The 9981-nt window shown below is 42.7% G+C and overlaps 1 non-coding gene across 1 annotated transcript; it reads left to right on the plus strand.

Moving 5' to 3' along the window:
* The first annotated feature begins 6115 nt into the window (after positions 1–6115).
* Positions 6116–6189, plus strand: TRNAN-GUU (transfer RNA asparagine (anticodon GUU)). The gene has a single exon. It is a non-coding gene; the product is annotated as a tRNA-Asn (tRNA).
* Positions 6190–9981: the final 3792 nt, after the last annotated feature.

Genomic DNA, 9981 nt, shown 5'->3' on the forward strand with positions numbered 1-9981 from the left:
ATCTACCCCCAAAACCAGAGTCTGCCTACCTTACTGCTTTATGCTTTCACTTACACTTCTGATATTACGGGGGGCTGTTCCCCACCACCTCCGTCTGAGAAGGGGTTAACTTATAGCTCCAGTTAATAAATCCCCTGGGTGTGACAAGAGTGTTTCAATCCACAAACTCCTCTGAAGGTTCTCTAGCTTGCCTGACAGGCTTGTCCGGCCACATGTGATTGTTCACAGCCTCCCAACCGTGAGAGGCACGAGATGCTTTAAACTTTCTAAATACAGATTCTTTTGAGAAGTTATAAAATTATTAGTATAGTATTAGTGGGTTGGTTAGAAATTATACTGGTGGAGGTTTTTCATTGTTAAGCCAATATTCGCTGCTAAGTCTCCATATCCCCTGCCCTTATACACATAAATGAATATAACTAGCATATAGGAGAAATAAGTATTAACCTTGATATTAATCATGTTAAACCTTAGGCTAAGTAAATTCTTTTCTTAATTATAACCCACTGCACCTTTGCCCTGTAGGAATGCAACTTTTTATCTGGTGCCTTCAGAGGATGGTGCCTGGTTTAAGAAAAATCACCCCTGGAAAAAATAAGTTTTCTGGTTGACTGACCATTATCAGAAAGAAAGGGTCATAAAATGTTAGCAGGCCCCTGGCCAGAAGATGATGTAAAACCCCTAAGACCTTTGTATACATTTGTATGAAGCACCTGATTTTGATAAATGTCAGGACTGCTGACCCTGCGTGACTTTATAGTTTATCTCTATGTATAACAAAAAGTATATAAGCAGACCTGAAAAATAAAGAAACGGATCAGTTCCTGGAAAGACTGGTCTCCTTGTGTCGTTCCTTCTCTCACCTCTGGCTGAATTCCCATCTGGAGCGTGGAGGCTCGCCAAGCCTATTAATTTTGCCGGGCCTTCTAAGATGGGAACGGGGAGGCACTTTGTGTCTCCACTACTTCGGGAGACCGGGAAGATGCCTGTGGCCTATGCAGGTGGTGCAAACTCCTTGTCTTGGAGTTTTATTGGTTTTCCACGTAAACCAAGTTATTCAGCCCCTTTTCTCCACTGGATTTTCCTACTACACTGTTCTTATCGAATCTCTCTTTATATCTTTAATTAATACTTAATTAAACAATTCTTTCCTGATTGCCGATGCCGTCCACCCTTCAAATTACCCTGGATCCACTGGGGTTGGACCCTGGCAATTTAAAAAATATATTCTGCTCTCGCTCAACTGACAAGTGCATGGAGATGGCAAAGACCTGGGAGGCCAGGTGGGTAGGCTGGTGCTGTGCTAGTCATTGATCTGTGCCTGTTGCTGCTCCAAACACCAGGAGTCTGGGTCTCTTGTCTCAAGAGACGTCTGGGGAGGACCTACTTGCACTGTGGTGATGGACTTTTTCACCTGGTTTCCTTCTGGGAAGGCTAAGCCGATGTCTTACTGGATAACAAAGGAAGATATCTTAATAACCAAAAGTTATAAGACAATATTCTTGATATTTTTATTTATTAGGAAAATTCACATTAATACTATAAGAAGGTATCATCACACAGCCTCCAGCATGGTTATGTTTAAAAGAATTAGTACACCAAATGCTGACAAGAATGTGGAGCAACTGCAACCATAGCTGCTGGTTTGAAACCATTCTAGGGCCCTGTTTATCAGTTTCTAATGAAGTTAAACTTGCAGCTACTCCATGACCCAGCAGTAGCAGTACTTCTGTGAATGCAAAAGTACACCAAAAAGACTGGTACAGAATATTCACCAAAACACCAACAATATTCATCAATAACAATAACACCAAAATTAATACAACAGTACCAAAATTAAGAAGTGATATACATAGTAATATTTGGAGAAGGGCATGGCAACCCACTCCAGTATTCTTGCCTGGAGAATCCATGGACAGAGGAGCCTGGTGGGCTACAATCTACAGGGTCACAAAGAATTGGACATGACTGAACTGACTTAGCACGTGCACACACATACACAATAATACAGATATGCTTAATGAAAATAATATTTTAAAAGCCAGATACAAAGAAATGTACATTCATTCATTTAAATTTCAGTAGCAATAGTAACCTCTGCAATAGACTTCGCAATAGCAATTAACTAACTGAGATTGGGTAACAAGTGCCTGGAAAGGGGCTCAGAGGACATTTCTGGGATGATGGCTATTTTCTATAACTTGATCTGGGTGATGATTATGTTTACTAAAATTTCCACAAATTGTGTTTTACAGATTTGTGCTTTTAACGGTACGTGAACTATATAGTTCAAAATTAGTGGCTGGTGAATGAAGACAAGTTGGTGTTCAGTTCAGTTCAGTCACTCAGTCATGTCCAACTCTTTGCGACCCCATGAATCACAGCACACCAGGCCTCCCTGTCCATCACTAACTCCCGGAGTTCACTCAGACACACGTCCGTCGAGTGGATGCCATCCAGCCATCTCATCCTCTGTCATCCCCTTCTCCTCCTGCCCCCAATCCCTCCCAGCAGCAGAGTTTTTTTCAGTGAGTCAACTCTTTGCATGAGGTGGCCAAAGTACTGGAGTTTCAACTTTAGCATCATTCCTTCCAAAGAAATCCCAGGGCTGATCTCCTTCAGAATGTACTGGTTGGATCTCCTTGCAGTCCAAGGGACTCTCAAGAGTCTTCTCCAACACCACACTTCAAAAGCATCAATTCTTCGGCGCTCAGCCTTCTTCACAGTCCAACTCTCACATCCATACATGACCAAAGGCTATACAAAACCATAGCCTTGACTAGACGGACCTTAGTCTGGAAGTAATGTCTCTGCTTTTGAATATGCTATCTAAGTTGGTCATAACTTTTCTTCCAAGAAGTAAGCGTCTTTTAATTTCATGGCTACAGTCACCATCTGCAGTGATTTTGGAGCCCCCCAAAATAAAGTCTGACGCTGTTTCCACTGTTTCCCCATCTATTTCCCATGAAGTGATGGGACCAGATGCCATGATCTTCATTTTCTGAATGTTGAGCTTTAAGCCAACTTTTTCAGTCTCCACTTTCACTTTCATCAAGAGGCTTTTTAGTTCCTCTTCTCTTTCTGCCATAAGGCTGGTGTCATCTGCATATCTGAGGTTATTGATATTTCTCCCAGAAATCTTGATTCCAGCTTGTGTTTCTTCCAGTCCAGCATTTCTCATGATGTGCTCTGCATATAATTAAATAAGCAGGGTGACAATATACAGCCTTGACGTACTCCTTTTCCTATTTGGAACCAGTCTGTTGTTCCATGTCCAGTTGTAACTGTTGTTTCCTGACCTGCATACAGATTTCTCAAGAGGCAGGACAGGTGGTCTGATATTCCTATCTCTCTCAGAATTTTCCACAGTTGATTGTGATCCACACAGTCAAAGGCTTTGGCATAGTCAATAAAGCAGAAATAGATGTTTTTCTGGAACTCTTGCTTTTCCATGATCCAGCAGATGTTGGCAATTTGATCTCTGGTTCCTCTGTCTTTTCTAAAACCAGCTTGAACATCAGGGAGTTCATGGTTCACATATTGCTGAAGCCTGGCTTGGGGAATTTTGAACATTACTTTACTAGCATGTGAGATAAGTGCAATTGTGCGGTAGTTTGAACATTCTTTGGCATTGACTTTCTTTGGGATTGGAATGAAAACTGACCTTTTCCAGTCCTGTGGCCACTGCTGAATTTTCCAAATTTGCTGGCATGTTGAGTGCAGCACTTTCACAGCATCACCTTCCAGGATTTGAAATAGCTCAACTGGAATTCCATCACCTGCACTAGCTTTGTTCATAGTGATGCTTTCTAAGGCCCACTTGACTTCACATTCCAAAATGTCTGGCTCTAGATGAGTGATCACACCATTGTGATTATTTGGGTCGTGAAGAGCTTTTTTTATTTTTTTCATACAGTTCTTCTGTGTATTCTTGACACCTCTTTTTTAATATCTTGTGCTTCTGTTAGTTCCATACTATTTCTGTCCTTTATCGAGCCCATCTTTGCATGACAAAGAAGGTGTAGACCAAGTAGACCATGACAACTACTTTGCATTTTATACAAACTTGTTCTCATTTAGTGTAAAAACCCTCACTGGTATTTGAATTATCTTTAACAGCAAAATGGCTAAGCTCAGACAAGGCCCCTTAAGAGGCGGTATTTCACCCTTAGGGGCATTTCTTGCTCAACAGTGAGACAAGCAATCTTCCTTAGTTTCCATTTGACCAGCCACTGGCAGGTTTGTGCGCTTTGGGACTTATTCCTCTTCTCATGGCGTTGCGCTGTGTGGCCAGGAGTAAACTCTGCTCTCTGACCGCTTCTTAAGGGGTCTAGTTGCTGTAACTTGGATTTGTACTGAGGGTGATTGAAAGGTTGTTGCTGAACCACGAAAGAGGCCGGAATTCTTGGCCTCTGGAGGAGAAGAACTCATTCCAGGCCCAGAGGTGAGGCTTGATCACTCAGAGCTTTTGTGTAATAAAGTTTTATTAAAGTATAAAAGAGATAGAGAAAGCTTCTGACATAGACATCAGGAGGGGGCAGAAGTACCCCCCTTGCTAGTCTTTAGCTGGATGTTATATAGCCACTGCTGCTACTGCTGCTGCTAAGTCATTTCAGTCGTGTCCGACTCTGTAGCAGTCTGCTAATTAAAGAAAGGAAATGTCTCAAAACTCAGAGAATGGCACCAGGTGAGTCATCCTGAGCCATAAAACGATTGGCATGAATCTTGAAGAAAGGCAGATTTCCATAAAATATATAGTTTCATTAACACAGATTAGGAGAACAATGTATAACATACTGATTTGTCAAGTCGGTTCTGAGTCTAAGGTAAGTACATAGTATATTAACATAGCTTAAGACAAACATTTCCATAAGAAAAATGCACTGGTTAGCTCAAGGTTTGAGAAAAGTTAAGTTCAGGTGGAACCAGGTGTCATTATGGCAACACAGAATTTTAAGAGAAACCTCTTTTTAAATTTGTCTAGAGAAGGGGTGAGGGGGGAGGCAACACTAGTTTGTTTCCTCCTGCCACTTAAAAGAGAGAGGGAAAAATTGTCTGACACTTGCAGCCTATTTCCTCCGTTTGGAGACCCCTGGCCTTCCTGCCTGTTACCCTCTCAGTAATGAAGCCACAACACAGCACTAACCATTATACAGTCACGATGCACCAGAAGCCCACAGGTAATTTCTTTGACGTAAACATATCCACACTATTTTTGCTGTTTAATTCTTAGATGCACATGCTCATGCTTTTCTCTCCTTCATGCCCTTCTCTGGTTCTGCCTCCCTATTCAGCTACTTAATAAAAACAATTTTCATCTCTCAGGATATGGCCTGTGCCTCCGGCTTTCTGGGTTGTCTCATCCATGCTTTTGCCAGCTGCTCTCGCACCTTTTCACGTGTCCTCTTGAGACCTGATCTCTTTCTTGCTGCAACCAAACCGACCACATCTACTAAAGAGCTGCCCACAGGCGAAGATGGTCGAGTGCTGCTGCTGCTGCTAAGTCGCTTCAGTCGTGTCCGACTCTGTGCGACTCTACAGACGGCAGCCCACCAGGCTCCCCTGTCCCTGGGATTCTCCAGGCAAGAACTCTGGAGTGGGTTGCCATTTCCTTCTCCAGTGCATGAAAGTGAAAAGTGAAAATGAAGTCCCTCATCTTGTCCGACTCTTAGCGACCCCACGGACTGCAGCCCACCAGGCTCCTCGGTCCATGGGATTTTCCAGGCAAGAGTGCTGGAGTGGGTTGCCATTGCCTTCTCCTATGGTCGACTGAACGCGGAGCCAATGCAGAGCCGTCACAGAGCCCACCGAGGGGGTGGGGGCGGGGGTCAGCTTCCCTCGGGACACCCTCGGGACACCCTCGGCTCAGGCTTAGGGCGTCTCCAGGACGCTGCATCTGCTGCGGGTGGGGAGCAAGGGGAGGCGGCGAAGCTGGCGGCCCTTCCACCTTCGAGTTCGCCTGACGCCCGGCTTCTCCGCGGGAACGAACACGCTGCATCGACTCTACCTCTCGGGTTGTCTGAGGCTAGGAACCGGAGCCGCTGTCCTGCGAAAGGCTAGTGGCTGCTCCTGGCATGGAAGGGCCAGTTACTCTTTAGCAAGGTCTTGTCGTCGAGTCTCTGTGGCGCAATCGGTTAGCGCGTTCGGCTGTTAACCGAAAAGTTGGTGGTTCGAGCCCACCCAGGGACGACTGCCTCTACGATGCTTTTAGATATAGTTTAAGGGTTTGCTCTCTTTTCTGGTTATTAATTCATCCTTTCTACGTAAATATGGAGGAAGGCCTCGCCTTCTTTAACCTTCTTGTCGCCCATGTCTTGTCCACAACAGGAGAACCTAAGTCAAGTTCACTGCTGATCTTATCCTCACAAAAGAGCCCCTGAAGAAAACAGGTGATTTGAAATCCAGGATTTTGCGAAAAGAGAGGAGAGTCAACATCTCATCGTTACCCTCTGAGTTCCTTTTAACAGTGAGGGTTCATTTATTGTTTGTACTAGTATTTATTGACCCCCCATTTACAGTATGGGCCTCTGGTGGTCTAGGGGCTAGGATTTGTCACTTTTACAGCTGTGGCCCAGGTTCAATTCCCAGTCAGGGAAGGTGTGTTGTTTTTTGAGGGCTTCCCAGATGGTGCTGGTGGTCAAGAAACCGCCTGCCTACCGCCAGAGAAATAAAGAGACACGAGTTCAATCCCTGGGTTGGGGAGATCCTCTGGAGGAGGAAATGGCAACCCATTCCGGTACTTTTGCCTGGAGAATCCCATTGACTGAGGAGCCTAGCTGACTACGGTCCATAGGGATGAAAAGAGTCAAACACGACTGAAGTAATTTAGCACGAGCAAGTCTTTGAAATGAATTTGCTTCTATGCTTTTATTATTACAAACAATATTGCAGTCATAATTCTTGTACACAGGCATATGGGTAGAGTGCCAGAAGGACAATTGTTCAATAAGAGAGTTTACATGGTTTTATTTATGGTTCCATTCTCTAACCTTCATTGGCTTATTAGCTATAACTCTTTTGTTATTTCAGTGACTGCTTTAGGCTTTAGAGCAGACATCTGTAGCTTACCCCAGTTTGCCCTCAAGTGGTCACACCTCTTCACATTTCTCCATTACCTGCCTTTATGCTATCATTGTCATGCATTTTACTTCACATATATTATAAACCCCTTCTTTAAACTGTCCCAAATTTTTAAAGAGATTTTCTTGATAAAAAATAATCATATATTTTCCATGCAGATACCATATTTTGTCTTTCATTCCTTTACATACATCCAGAATTCTATCTGGTGTGGGTTTCCTTTTTCCTGAAGGACTCCTTTAACATTTCCTATGTTGTGGGTCTGCTGGTGATGAAGTCTTTCAGCATTTGTATGTCTGTAAGTGACATTATTCATCGTATCTTTTATTTTTGAAAGATATTTCATGAGGGAAGATTAATAGAATTCCATGTTGACTTTTTTTCCCTCAGTTTTTTAAAGATGTTGCTCTACTGCCTTTATTTTTGTTTTCTATATCTAGCACACTTTATTGCTTTGGCTGCTTTAGAGATTTTTTTTCTTTTTATATGGATTAAAGCACTTTAATAGTAATGTGCTAGGTGTGTTTTTCATATTCCTTGTGCTTTAGTGATGAGAGAGATGAACAGAGAGAATCCAGGCATTTGGAAAGGGTTTATTTCTGGTAGTCAGCAGAGTTCTGATATGAGCATGTTTGTGGAGAAATGCCCGAGATGAAAAAAAGAAACCTTGGGAAAGATCATGGGACAGTGCCTGGTATTCACATGGTATAGGCAATTGTACTTGTCTCCTTGGACGAGTGGCTTTATAATTCTCATTAAAATTAGAATATTTTCTGTCTTTTTTCTTCAAAAATCATTCAGCTCTGTTCAGGAGCTTCAAACACTCCCATGTTAGGCCTCTTAAAATTGTCCTAGCATTCAATGATGCTATGCATTAAACATTAAACTGTGATTTTCATTTCAGATGTTTTCAGTCAGTCATGTCTTTTTAATTCCATTTGGTGACTTTATTACATCAGAAGTTATAGTTTTTGTTCATCTCTAAAGTTTTATTTTGGCCATTTTTATATATTCCACGTTTCTACAATTCTTTGGACATATGTAATGCGTCAAGGCTATGGTTTTTCTTGTGGTCAGGTATGGATATGAGAGTTGGACTGTGAAGAAGGCTGAGCACTGACGAATTGATGCTTTTGAACTGTGGTGTTGGAGAAGAGTCTTGAGAGTCCCTTGGACTGCAAGGAGATCCAACCAGTCCATTCTGAAGGAGATCAGCCCTGGGATTTCTTTGGAAGGAATGATGCTAAAGCTGAAACTCCAGTACTTTGGCCACCTCATGCGAAGAGTTGACTCATTGGAAAAGACTTTGATGCTGGGAGGAATTGAGAGCAGGAGGAGAAGAGGACGACAGAGGATGAGATGGCTGGATGGCATCACTGACTCGATGGATGTGAGTCTGAGTGAACTCCGGGAGTTAGTGATGGACAGGGAGGCCTGGCGTGCTGCGATTCATGGGGTTGCAAAGAGTCGGACACAACTGAGCAACTGAAATGAACTGAACTGAATGCAGTCATGATAACTGTTTTAAGTCCACTCTGTTGATTTTAACATGGCGTCAGTTCTGGTTCAGTTTGGTTCACTAACTATTCTTCCCCTTATGTCACATTTTCCTGCCTCTTTGCATGCCTGACATTCTTTAATTGGATGCCAGATATTGCCAAACTTTACCTTCTTACCTACCGGTTATTTTGGTATTCCTATAAATCTTCTTGAATTTTGTTCTGGCATAGAATTAAGTGACTTGTAAACAGTTTGATTTCTTTAAATCTGGGTTTTATGATTTTTTTTTAAGGTAAGTCACTCTAAGGGTGATTAATCCAAGTAGTAAGGCACAACCTTCTTTGAGTGTTCTTCTTAATGTCCCTTGTGAGTAGTCTTGTCTGGCTTGGGGAGTGAGTACAATTGCCTGTACCATGTGAAGACCAGGCACTGTCCCATGATCTTTTCCAAGGTTTCTTTTTTCAGTCTTGGGCATTTCTCCACAAACATGCTCATATCAGAACTCAGCTGACTACCTGAAAGAAACGCTTTCCTATTGCCTGGGTTCTCTCTGTTCATCTCTCTCATCACTAAATGTGTCCTGTGAACTCTAGCTGCCTTGCTTTCCATGGACACTCAGCAGCATCTCCACGATCCAAGGAGTTGGCCTCAGATCCCCTCCTTGTGCTCAGCCTGGAAACTCTGAAAGCAGTAAGCTGGGCCCATGGTAGGTCTCACCTTGTTTGTTTCTCATCTCACACTGCCTGATTTCCAGTGTCTTGAAAACTGATATTTTATGCTTTTTATCTTTTTCTTTTCTTTGGGGGCAGGGGAGAAGGGTAGGGTGAGTTTTGGGACAGAAAGGCCAATCTTATTTCTGTTACTCCACCTTTACCAGAAACTGAAGGCATCTCTTCATGTGTTCCCAGTTTGATTTCTGAAGGAGATGTACCATTTTTACAGAACAATATATTTGTCCAACTCTATGAAAAATCCTTTTTCTTCACATTTTTTCTAGTACAACAAGCTTTCTCTATGTCTATCTGACACTCTTACAAGGGGTGTTGGCCTCCTGACTCAACTAAGCAGGAGGTATGACAGACAGAGGACAATATAGACATTACTCAGAGATACTGTATAGCATATGTCCAGCTAATAACTTCCAAAATGTTTAGAAAGTCTTTCAATAATTGTTACTGGTTTTAATGGTGACCTACTTAATTGGGTCCAGAAAAGACTGACCAGAATGACCCTGGATTCCTTTCTACCAAATAGCGGATCAATTCGAGGGGAATAATCACTGGTGCCAGACATTTATTCATCTTCCCTTCCTTTTATGAATTGCATTTTTGCCTTCTTGGATGCTCACCATCTATGGACTGGTCACCTTCTTACCCAAAGCTGGGTTAGTAATCCAATAGC

The sequence above is a fragment of the Capricornis sumatraensis genome, chromosome 2 (assembly GCF_032405125.1).
Source record: "Capricornis sumatraensis isolate serow.1 chromosome 2, serow.2, whole genome shotgun sequence".
Taxonomy (NCBI): domain Eukaryota; kingdom Metazoa; phylum Chordata; class Mammalia; order Artiodactyla; family Bovidae; genus Capricornis; species Capricornis sumatraensis.